The sequence below is a fragment of the Ammospiza nelsoni genome, chromosome 6, assembly GCF_027579445.1.
Source record: "Ammospiza nelsoni isolate bAmmNel1 chromosome 6, bAmmNel1.pri, whole genome shotgun sequence".
NCBI classification, from domain to species: Eukaryota; Metazoa; Chordata; class Aves; order Passeriformes; family Passerellidae; genus Ammospiza; species Ammospiza nelsoni.
Window position 1 is genome coordinate 61,553,980 of NC_080638.1, and position 12,669 is coordinate 61,566,648.

The following is a 12,669-nucleotide window of genomic DNA, read 5'->3' on the forward strand; positions in this document are numbered from 1 at the left end:
AGAGCAGAACTTGTCACTGTCTAATGCAGAAAAGACAGTAAGCTACGTTATTCTTAATAACCACCTACTCAATTAAAATACTTCATCAGCTGAAGGCAGCCGGGTACAAAAGGTGCAGCTTTGCCACCTTAACTCCTCTTTCCTTCTCCACAACTCGCAGGCTGGGAGAAGGGAGCCAGCCGTGAGCAGTGAGAGGTGACGGGGGCACCAACACCTCCAGGGTTAACAGAGCTGCACACAACCCGGACCAAAGGGCAAAGGCAACCTCAGGAACGAAACACCACCGACACCATCACCTGCGAGGGTGGGGAGCGGCGTTTGCAAGCATCTGACACCCGCACGGCACCCGGGGCGGCCCGGATCGCGGTAATGGAGCGCAATGCTCAGTAAAGCCCCCACGGCCACCCGGGCGCTGCAGCAGCAGCCGCCTCTCGCCAAACCTCACCCGGGGCTCCGCCAGCCCCGGGGAAGGCTCCGATCCCCATCTGGGGCGGCAATTGCCGCCCGGCCGCCCCTCGGCGGGCGGTTTAACGCAGCGGGCTCCGGGAGCACCGCGGGCACGGCGCGCCCGCCCCGCTTCACCCGGCTCCGAAGGGATGCGCTCGGGGAGCACCGGAGCCCCAGCGGAGCCCCCCGAGCCCCGCCGGCCCCACGGCAGCGGCCTCTCCCGCCCTGGGGCCGCGCCCGGACCACCCCCCCCCCCCCCCCCGGCCGGGCCGCAGCCCCGGGCCCGCCGCGGCCTGGGCCCGCCGCCCCTCGCCGGGAGGGCCCGGCCCCGCTGCGGCCCGCGGCGCTCCCCGGGCGGCACTCACCGAGACGGCGGCGGGCAGGGCAGGGCCGTGCCGGGCCGGGGCTGCGGGGACGGAGCGGGAGCGGCCGGTGCTGCGCGGCGCGGGCGGCAGGAAGGGGAGGAGGCGGCCCCGCACGTCCGCCGCGCCTGCGGCCGCCCCCCCCGCGCGTTAAAGGCACCGGCACCGCCCCGGCCGGGAGCCCCCGGCACCGCCCGGCCCTGCCCGGCACCGACCGCGGCCGCAGCCCGGCCGCGGGGGAGCCCCGGCAGCGGGGAGCGCCCGCCCGGCTCCGCCACGTGTGTGGGTGCATCACCCGCAGCCCGCCGTGCGCTGGGGGATCGCCCCCGAGCTCCACACGTGGGGATCCCTCAGCTCGGCCTGGGGTTCGCCCACCCAGCCTCGCTCCGGGCGGGGATCCCCGGGATCACCCACCGAGACTCACCCCACGCGGGGATCCCCAGGGATCACTCACCCAGACTCCTTCACACGGGGATCCCCGGGATCACCCACCCACGTTATCCCCATGCAGGGATCCCCCACCCACGCGGGGATCCCACAACCCCCAAGCTCCCCCATGCTGCAATCCCTCACCTGTTCCTGAGGATCGCCTACCCAAACTGCCACCAGGCAGGGATCCCCAGGGATCACCCACCCCGAGTTCCCCCAGACCGGGATGCCCAGGGATCTCCCCACCATACCCCACCCACGGACATCCCTCCCGGAGGTAGGGATCCTCCCATGCAGGTTTCCCACACGCAGGGAACACATCCACGCAAACCCCACCCGAGGTGGGAATCACCTCCCGCACTCAGGTCTCCCCAAGGATCTCCCCACCCGCGTGTGGAGCCATTCTCCACAGATCTGCCCGATGCAGGGACCCCACTGCCCGGGCTCACCGGGCACAGGGACCCCACTGCCCGGGCTCACCGGGCACAGGGATCGCCCGTCCAGCCCCACAGTTCCAGCCAGTTCCCCCCCATTCCCTCTCTACCCCTTTCCGGGAGTTGGCACAGGTGCGGGATCCCAGAGGCCCAAGGCAAGCAGACAGAGCACACCCCAAAGCCTCCTCCTGGAGGACATGAAAGAGACCAGACACCTCCTCATGACCAGGAACAGGGCTTGTCCTTCAATTTCCCTTAAATGTCTTTAAAATGCCCGGCAGCCCTGCCTGCAGCGCAGACATACCAGGGGCTTATTCAGTGACATCCCAGCAAGCTGTGGAGTCTGCAGGGAGGGAGATTAACTGGATTTTTTCAGCTCTGACATCTTAGAGCCCCAAGTTCTTCTTCTTTTTGACGTGGATCCTTCCCAAAGTTCTCCCAGGGCAGATTGCTTTCTGCTGCCGGAGCCCAGCGGCTGACCACGGCTCTGTGGGTACCCACGGGGATGGAAACTGCAGCGAAACAGCCCAAGAAGCCACCGAAGGCACCCGTCCAGCTCCATCGCTGGGGGCTAACATTAACCCTCAGCTTCCCGGAATCCCAAACACGTTGGGGAAAACACAAGAAAATGCAGAGTTTTTGGCTCAGCAGCACGGCTGAGCCAGCGGTGGCTGAAGGGAAAGTTCTGGTGCTGCTCAGGTATCCCCAGGCTCGGGGTGCAGCTGGCAGAAGAGATGCTGTCATCACCCCAGGGATTTGCACCCTCCCATCATTTCTTGTGACCTCTGGCAATGCCTGCTTTGACTCCCAGGCCATTTGTTTATTTGTCCCACAGCCCCTTTGAGAAATCACCCGCTACCAAAGCAGGATTGGCACGGGGAGAGCTCAGCGTTCCCCTCCCGGGCAGCCGTGCGTGGCACTCAGCTGCAATCCCGCCGCATTGCCAAACTCTCCGGAGCACACACGGGCAGCGGCAGGAGGTGGATGCTGACAGGGGGAAGCCGTGCCTTTGCCCGGGAGGTGGAGCAGGCCCGGAGGGGTGGCCACGGGGGTGTGGAGGCGGCCGGACACTTGGAATGTGTGACCGGCCATCAGCTGGCCAGGCTGCGTTTTGCTGCTTCATCCCAGAGCTTCCCTGGCTCAGCACATCCCAGCCGGTCACTGGGCTGCTGAGAGCAGCACATGATCCAGCCAAAGGCAGCATCCCCACCCTGAGCTTCCAAGGTGAAAATTTAAGGCCAAATCTTCCTAATATTAACCATTCCAGGAGTGGTGGCAGGGCTGGGCAGCAGCAGATTCTGCAGATGTTTAATTGCTTTTGTCCACAGCAGAGTTTTCCAGCTGGCATCAGAAGCAAACCACGGCCTCCCAGGAATGGGATTTGCTGCCTCATGGTGGGTGAGGGTCCTGCCAACAGATAAAGATTGGAGCCACGAGCCTGGGAAGGGCATTGGAGGGAGAGAGCTGGTATGGAAGAGCAGAGAGTGCAATTCCAGCTGCTACAGCTACACAAGGGACAGGCAGCGATCTCTGCGCTCTGTGACAGTGACAGGACCTGAGGGAATGGCTGGAGCTGTGCCAGGGCAGGTTTAGGTTGGATTTCAGGAAAGGTTCTTCCCCCAGAAGGTGCTGGCACTGCCCAGGCTGCCCAGGGAATGGGCAGGGCTGCCAGAGCTCCAGGAGTGCTTGGAACAGGCACAGGGTGGGATTGTTGGGGTGTCTGAGCACGCAGCAGTCACACTCATGATCCTTGTGTGGCCCTTCCAACCCAGGATATTCTCTGATTCTATAATTCAGAACTTTCTCCTCTTTCTCCTTCCAGGATTCAGAGTTGATTTCCTCGCTGGGTGGTCACTGCTTGCTCTGAAGGATTTCAGCTGAGAACATTCCACTTCCTACCAGCTCAGAAGCCTCTGGTCCTTCACATCTTACAGATTTGCCACAACAGCACAGCATAAAGGACGTGAAAATGCTTTAAAATCCCGTGTCAGGTACCATTACCCAAAACATAAACTATCTCAGTTGTGTGGATTGGGAAACCTGGTGGAAAACTTCACCAGAGAGCCAAGCAGCCAGGCAGGCAAATGGTGCTGAACGTCCTGACTGCAGGGAGGAAATAATGCAAATTTTAAAAAAGCCACTGAAATCCCACTCACATTAGGCAGCCACTCATGGACAAAAAGAAAAGGTTTTAAAATTCCCAGGAGCCCCAAGTCATTAGTTTTGTCAGGAATTTTGCTTTCTCAGATCACAGGGAAAAAGGCCTCAGATCTGTGGGTTCAGAGGAAGCCCAAGAGAAAGGCAAGCTATGCACTGAGCAGGGCTGTAAGTCATGGGGGCTGATTATTGTTAATTTAGCATTTTATATAAGAATGTGAGAGATCCTTACCAAAGCCTGAAACAAACGCCCTGCATGTTTCAACACCTCACTGAATCCAGCTAGGGAAAAAAAAGACCAAATGCTGGATTTTCTCTCACTCTCTATTTACATTAAAAATTTTTATACTATTTATAAGCATGAATCCCTGCAATTGACAGGAAGTGGAAATTAATAGATTATATGCACACGTGCCAAAAAACATTTGAATTGCTGCTAAAGAAGGTCCCAAAAATTACTACAATTTTCTTCTCAGAGTAGTCAACTAGGAGTAACTCCATTGTGGAAACTTGAGCTATATGGAAAAAGATATTTGATCCAATTCATCTGTAAGGGAATAAAAATAAATCTGTCCTAAGCAGCAGCTGTCAGCAGAAATGACAGTGGAAATTCTTGCAAGAAGAGTAAAAGCTCATAATGAAAAAACAACAATCTAAACCATGACAATTGTATGTGAGCAGGATGAAAATCCATCAGGCTACTAGCAGCCTCCACATAATCCCCACACTACCACAATGTAGATATGCTGTTAATTAAATTGACATGGTCACGTTTTGTACTGCTGGAAATCCAGTTAATTAAGTTAATTGTTCAAAACTGTTCAGAGTTCACTGGAAAAAAAAATTATTTATAAACTACAGTCACCTTCCATTTCTGGATTTCATCACTGTAACAGAGCACTGAAAAGCCCAAAATTTGGTTTAAAACTGTACTGTTCAATTTTATCACGTTGAAAATATGAGCAGCACAATTAGAGAGACACAGACAGCTGAGTGCCCATCTCAGTGACTGACATCTTCAGAGTGATCCCACTGAAATCATGTCATGATTTCCCACTGAAATCATGATTTCTGCCAGTCTCCTTTGAGGCTCTTCAGTCCCCACCTCAGGCCCGACACCAGTCACTCCCAGGTTTTACATTTGCAAAGTAAAGCAGAAATCTCAATGGGAAAATCCCTCTCCTGCCCTCCCCAGGCTGCTGTTCCTGCAGCAGACACCCAAACCAGACCTGTCCCCCCCCGGAATGCTGTGCTTTACACCCAGCTGTGGTTCACACCCAGCTCAGCAGCAGGAATTGCTGCCTGATGCTCTAAGGGCTGCATCCCACCCATCCTGGCTGTGCCACAGCCTCCCCTAAATCCCCCAGGACAGAGCCCTCCCAACCATCCTGTGCACTCACACACGCCAGCAGAACAAAACAAACACCCAAATCCCTGCAAGATCAGGGCTTGCCATCACTCTGAATAACCCCTACTCCATTTCAAGTCAATTATTATTCCTACACCTGCATCACATGACTTTAATTATCTTTATTTTCCCCCCAAAAAAGTTTGATTTTGACCAAAAAGCACCAGCTTTAACTGGAAGCACTCACTGTAATGGAAAACCTATTTGCTGTGACTGCAGCAGGTCATCAGGTCTGGGCCACAGAGGTGGAATTTAATTTCTAATCTGGAGATCTCAAACCTTTGGTATCAGATAGAGCTAAAGGGATCACAGGGAAGCTGGACAGAAAAGCAGCTTTCCAAGCAGCACAATAATAACCATGCTTTGAATTCCCATTAGAATCACATTTCAAAGCAAGTTCCAAATTGTCTTCTTCTTTCTTGGTGGCATCCTAGCAGAAGATGATTTTTTTGAGTGGAAAGTTAATGGTTATTAAATAAAGCAAATACAGAAATGTGACAGAAAACACCTCCTGTAAAACTCTCCCTGTGTGGTGGAGCAGTGACAGCCCAAATCCTTTTCTCCCATTCATCATTCACAGCACCTGCTCACTATTTATGCTATATATTTATTTATTATGCTATTTATTTATGTTATACATTAATCTAGGGCAGGTTTTAGATTAATACTCTTCTTCATCAATACCTATGGAATGAAGAATTTTTCCTTTGCAAAGAAAAACCTTTGCAACACCAACACGTGTCCCTCCTCAGCACCTGAAACGCAGCAAACAGAATATGAAGTGAGAGATGGGGAGTGTGGTATTTTCAGGGTCCTCAGGATGAAGGAGGAATTGAGAATCTGACTCCATGTTCTTAGAAGGCTAATTTATTATTTCATGTACTTATATTATATTAAAGAATGCTATACTAAACTATACTAAAGAATAGAGAAAGGATACTTACAGAAGGCTTAACAAGATACTTATTAAAAACCCGTGACCCTGTCCAAAGTCCCAACACAGCTGGACCGTGATTGGTCATTAAATAAAAACAATTCACATGTTGAATAAACAATCTCCAACCACATTCCAAAGCACCAAAACACAGGAGAGAAAAATGAGGTAATATTGGTTTTCCTTTTTCTCTCTTCTCAGCTTCGCAGGAGAAGAAATCCTGGTGAAGGGATTTTTCAGAAAATATGACAGTGACAGGGGAGAAAAAAAAAGCAATGCAGAGTCAGACAGCCCTGATGCTCTGAGGGCTCCTTCAGCCTGGGGATCAGGTGTCCCAGGGCTGGAGCAGCCTGCAGGGCTGGCTCAGCACCTTCTGCTCTGCAGCCAGGGAAGGACGCGGGTTGAGCTGTGCAAGGCATCGCGGGACAGCGATGTGTGACAAACCTCTGAGGAAGCTGCAGCACGCACCCCGCCAGCCTGCCCGCAGAAATCAGAGAGCACAGAATCACAGAAATTCTAGGTTGGAAGAGACCTTTAAGATCATCGAGTCCAACCCATGTTCTAACACCTCAACTAGATCATGGCACCAAGTGCCACATCCAGTCTTTTTTTAAACTCTTCGAGGGATGGTGACTCTACCACCTCCCTGGGTAGATGATTCCAGTATTTGACCACTCTTTCTGTAAAATACTTCCTCCTTAATTCTAGCCTGTATCTCCCTTGGTGCAGCTTGAGACTGTGTCCTCTTGTTCTGTCTGTTGTTGCCCGGAGAAAGAGACCGACCCCCAGCTCACCACAGCCACCCTTCAGGAAGTTGTAGAGAGTGATAAGGTCACCCCTGAGTCTCCTTTTCTCCAGGCTGAACAACCCCAGCTCCCTCAGTCGTTCTTCATACGGCTTGTGCTCCAAGCCCCTCACCAGTCTCGTTGCTCTCCTTTGGACACGCTCAAGCACAGGAGCCATCCCAGCTGCTCCTGCCACCGCAGAGCGGGTGAACATGGAGCTGTTTTGTCTGAGGTTTCACAGGGGATGTGTCCGCCTGCCTGGAGCAATGGGCGTCACGCCAAGGTCCCCGGTTTGCCACCCCTGGTGGTGACACGCACCTGCGTCCCAAGGGTGGCTGGAGACTTGGAAATGTTCACAAACCCTTCCTGTTCACAATCACATCCTGTTCTCTGGTGCCCCAGGAGATCCAGAAATTCCCAACGTTGCAACTCACCGTGCATCCCTCTGCAAGATTCTATTTTAGCTCACACCTAAAATGAGCAAATATTCTTCTCTTCACCTATATATCTGATTTTTTTACACAGTAATAAGCCTATCCCTAGTGAACCTACAGCTGCCCACATTGTGCCTAGACTTGTAAGGTATTTAAAGGTTTCTGTCATCCTGTTCATAAGGCCTGGAGGGCAGAAAGGGTTAAGAACCAACTCAGATTGTCTAGGGAAAACAGAAAGGCACCAGAAAAGCCAATTCAACTGATTTTACCCAAAGGGACAAAAGAAGGTTTAGTAGGTCCTTTATAAAATGTCAGAGAGAAAAGCTTTATTTTCCCACAGGGAAAAACATACCCATTAACAAATTAGGTGAAAGCTGAGTGAGATGTTAAAGGTCTGAAATTCCTCAAAGCCTTTAAACTGTCTGTCTTCACACACTTCATTTATTTTGGACAGCAGCACTGCCCATGCCAACTTGGGAGCAAAGGGAACTGTGAAAATACCTGTGGATGAATTTATTTTTAATGCTAATAAGCAAATCTTAATTGATCTGAGCAACACTATTTGGGTTTTAGAGAACAACCAACTCCCAAATTCAAGCCCATCTGGGTTCCTCATTTTCCTCGGAGCATCACTGAGCAAACCTTCACAACTCTACCTGAGTGGAAACAGATTTCAGGGGAGCTACTCTTATATTTATGAGTTGGGTAAATGCTCATTGAAGGGAGGCCGAAGCAATCACAGTATTTAATCATTCCTGACAAGTCACAGGGAAAAAAAAAAAAAAAAAAAAAAAGAGGAAAAAAATAACACCTATGTAATGAAGGGCACTGTGACAAGTGAGCTTCCTCCACAGCCTGCAGATACCAAAAATATATTAAAAAAATTCCCTATAGTATCTTGCATAGTATGGGGAAAATTAACTCCTATTCCACTTCCAGAGGCTGACCATAAATCCAAATGCTGTTGGAAGGAAACTGCAAAGACAGCAAGGAAGGAGGAAGAGCCAAATGGAGTGATGAAGCTGTAACAAAAGGGATCTCGGCTGGGATGAGCATGGAAATGAGATGAAGTGCAGGAGCTCACGGTGAGGCAGCAGAGCTGGGCACAGGCTCCTCCAGCACAGCTGAACCAACAGCATTCGTCAGCAGAGCACGGGTGAGGGGCTGCAGTGACACAAACAGGACGGTGTTAACACTTAATTATGTGTGCTAAAAGCACAGAACCATCAAGGAGAGGGGATCAGAGCTTCTGCTGACATCTGGCAGCGTTTTGGCGAAGCTGTGTTTCTCCTGAGGTCCTCACTGATTCAGGAGCACCGATTTGCTGACGTTAATTGGAGGAAGAGGTAATGAGAACTGACTAATCACCGAGCTGTGTGCCCTGCAGACTCATTCCAGTGTCAGTCATCCTATCTTGCTGATCACTCAGGCAAAACTTAGTTTTAGGGGGAATTCAGTGGTTGGTCAGCACCCTTCTTTGACTCACTGTATTTGCATTTGGTTGTACAATAAGCTGATGAGAGCTGTGGTGGTGTCACAGCTCAGCTGACACAGCAGTGGAGGCATCACAGCACGTGCTCTAATTCCTGGAGAGCTTGCACTGAAGGTCTGGACATGCTAATGTCACTGCTGGTGTCTCCAATGTGACTGTGACCCCTGCAAAGTGAATTGGCAGAGCTCTGCCAGCACCTGCTGCGTGCACACCTCTCCTTTTCCCTGCAAACACACAGGGCTGCTGTTACCATATTGTTTTTCCAGATAAGGCTTAAAGGATCAGTATTTAATTGCAGCAGTGAGTTCAAGGTATGAGACACAGTGTTTGCATTAGAGAGATTTGTCACAAAACTTGGAGGGAAACAGCAGCACTCAGATGATCCATCACACACTCACCTCATTTAAATGCAATTCAATTTAGCCAGACCCTTTGGCACAAAAGTGGGAAAGATGACTTAACAAAAAGCACAGAAGAATACTTCTGACCCCAGGTGTCAGCTGGATTTGTGTGTGACATTCACAGAGGAGCTGTCCAAGAAAGCCTGCAGCCATTCATTGCTAGGCTGCAATTAAGGTGGCAGCCAATGTTTAAAACCCTCCTCATCCCACTCCCCCCTTTTCTGGCCACATTTTAAATACAACACAGAATGAAAAATAAAAACAGACTGCTGTGCCCTGCCCCACATGAGGCTGGGCCAGGATGAGTGGATTTCTATGCAAACAACACACAGAATGCCTTCCTTTAATCAGTTTGTTGCCTGACACAGATAGGAAAATTAAATGAAGTTAACTGTACAGTTCTCAAGTCACCATTCAGCCTTTCAGTTGAGACAGATGACTTCTACTTACAGTGCTTCTTCCTCTAGCATTCAGTGGAAAATTTGGCAATCCTCTCTGGGTCTGGTTCTCAGCAATTCTATGACATGGGAGCAGTTAGTGTCTCCATTGCACATAATAGAGCTGTAGAAGCCAGGGAAAAATGGCTCTTTTCTGGCCAGTTTCCCCCTTTCCCATCTGACAGAAATGATTTTCTTCCCTGATCCAAAAGCCAACACACCCTGGTCTCCACCAGTGAACATGGCAGGCACGGCACACAAATGCTCAGAGTCCCCTAAAGTTTGCAAAAAGTACCAAATTCCCCCATTTCTGCCCTTCTCAGGGAGTAAGAGAGCCCCAGTGTGAGCAGGGCAAAGAGGCAGCCCTACCTTTGTGTGATTGGGGCTGCATCACTGATCCAGGGAGGGACACAGAGCACTAGGGGTTAAATGGGAACTTACAGCCCTTCCCACCACCCAGCAAATCTGGATTGTGGCTCAACTCCCAGCCATTGTAACCTCAATTCTGCCACAGGGTTACTCCTGACTTACACAGGTAAAGTTAGACCCAGGTATCAACTCTAATGGGCCTGATTCTGTTCCTGTTTACACCAGCACAACCTGATTATGATGATAAATAATTCTGGGAAATTACCTGGGAAATGACCCTGGATTCTGGCTCAACTCCCAGCCATTGTAACCTCTCTTCTACTACAGGGTTACTCCTGACTTACACAGGTAAAGTTAGACCCAGGTATCAACTCTAATGGGCCTGATTCTGTTCATGTTTACACCAGCACAACCTGATGATAATTATGATAAATAATTCTGGGAAATGACCCTGGATTCTGGCTCCCAGCCATTGTAACCTCACTTCTGCAGAGGGTTACTCCTGATTTACACAGGCAAAGTCAGACCCAGGTATCAACTCTAATGGACCTGATTCTGTTTGTGTTTACACCAGCACAACGTGATGATGATGATAAATAATTCACAATTAAAAGCCAAATTACTCACTATTACTTGGTGAGTAGTCATGGCAACTTCTTTCCTTTCCCAGCAATAAATTCAGTATCTGCTGATACTGCCAGGCACTGATCAGGTCTGGAAGGAGAATTATGGGATAGACAATATGAGGGCGATGATCACACTCGTCAGACCAAAGGCACTCCAGCATCTCTCTCTGATGGCTGCAGGCATTTCTCAAGAGCTTTTCCAGCTCCAAGCAGATCCTTTGCTCCCACTGACCTGACTGCAGCTCACCTGCTCCTCTCCCTGACCCTCTCCAAGTTCCCCCTCTGCACCTCACTCTATTTACATCCCTGCCACGATGGCAATCAAGGCACAGGGACCAAAACAAGGCTAAACCACACAGAAGGAACAACCTCCACAACAAGACTTGCATCCTGCTGTTGACAGAGGAGTGCTGGCTCCTAGACTAATTACAAAGTGCTGAATTTGGAGACACCTTGTGCATAATATATTGATTTTTTTTTTCCCTTGGAGCATGGTTCCAGCTCTCAGTTGCTCTTCTACGTGCTCCAAAGGCAGAGTTTTAATGCTGCAGGCAGAGAAGGCACCAGGAGATGGAAGCTACACATGAGGCAAACTCCACTCTTCTGAGACAATTACAGCCATAAAGGTTTAACATAAAGCTCAGGAGAGCAGAATGCAGAACACTGTCAGTCACAAGCTTTTCATTCTGAAACCGGCTCCTAAAAAAGATAAGATAAAGCCAAACCAGATTAACCAACTTCAAAGCAAGCAGCAAGGCATTTAGGGCACGCTAGAATAGAATGCAGCTGTGCAGAGCGCTGATGAATTAAACAGGTAGAGGTTCCTTAATGACTTGCTCCTTGTCCCTTGCAGGTTTTTGGAAGTTTCCTGTGATTAGTCCCATCCCCTAACGAGATTCCAGCATCCAGGTGATGCAGCAGTGCCTGCCACAGAAATGTTGATGAGGATGATGGAGGTGAGCAAGCAGGAGCTCTGTGGAACAGCCTCCCCCAATCAGTTATCCAAGGAAGAGTGATATTGAATGACTCTTGCAAGGGACACACAAAGCACTTACTGTTGAGCTCATCATCAACTTTTTAAGTCAAATTAACCAATTTGCTAACTAAGGCTCATGGCAATTCCTCACGACAGTAAGTCTGTAGTGCAGTGATTCATCAGGCGGTCACAGAACCGGGGAGGGGCTCCTCCTGCCCTGACTCAGGATGGCTGCTGCTTCCCAAAGGAGTTTAAAAGCTGGGGGAAAGAAAATGGGAGGAAAATAAGAGAGGGAAAGGGAAGAAAGGGGGGGTAAGTGGAACACAAGGCAGTTTGAGAGAGAAATCATATTTTTTAAAATTGACATGGGAAAAATAGTTGCCTTTCTAACATCATTTGATTTGGATGATGTGAAATTAAGCAGGTAGGTCTCATGAGTTCTAAGTGGTACATTTTGCGTTAACATCTGTCCAGCCCATGGCAGGGGTCAGTCTGCTGCTGAAGAAGGAAGGAGCAGAGAGGGAATGATGCCTCTGCTGACCAAGAAGGAGAGACACAAAAGTGGGAACAGCCCAGGGATTCAGCTCACTGGAATACTGCTCTCTGGACCTCCCACCACCTGAACTGTCACTCCCTGGGGCTCCCAGCACTGCACAACCCCTCATGGAGCCTCCCCCACTGCAGATTTCCAGCTTGGAAGAGCAGGCTGCAAGCACAGAGCCCTCCTGAGGCACAGCCATACCTGCTCTCCTTTGGGCAATGGCCAGAAGACCCTTTGCCCTACAGCAAAGCAACCCTGAAAGCTCTAACTGCAAACACAGCATGGCTCTTGGATCCTCAGAGGCTCTCTCCTCTTTCTAAACACCTTCCCTTCTTCAAATGGGTAAATAATCTTTCACCCATTTAATCTGAGACACCAAACTCCATGACTCACCCAAAAATCTCAGCACTTCCTTGTGGCCCTGCCATTTGTCCTTA

General features: G+C 50.4%; 1 protein-coding gene across 11 annotated transcripts in view; it reads right to left on the bottom strand.

Annotated features, from left to right (window-relative positions):
- Positions 1-888, bottom strand: part of KTN1 (kinectin 1) — an 81,082-nt gene extending 80,194 nt beyond the window's left edge. For all 11 annotated transcript variants that reach the window (XM_059474006.1, XM_059474013.1, XM_059474007.1 and 8 more), the window contains exon 1: positions 813-888. The gene's annotated coding sequence lies outside the window, so the exon portion shown is untranslated. The remainder of the gene's footprint in view (positions 1-812) is intronic.
- Between the last annotated feature and the right edge of the window lie 11,781 nt (positions 889-12,669).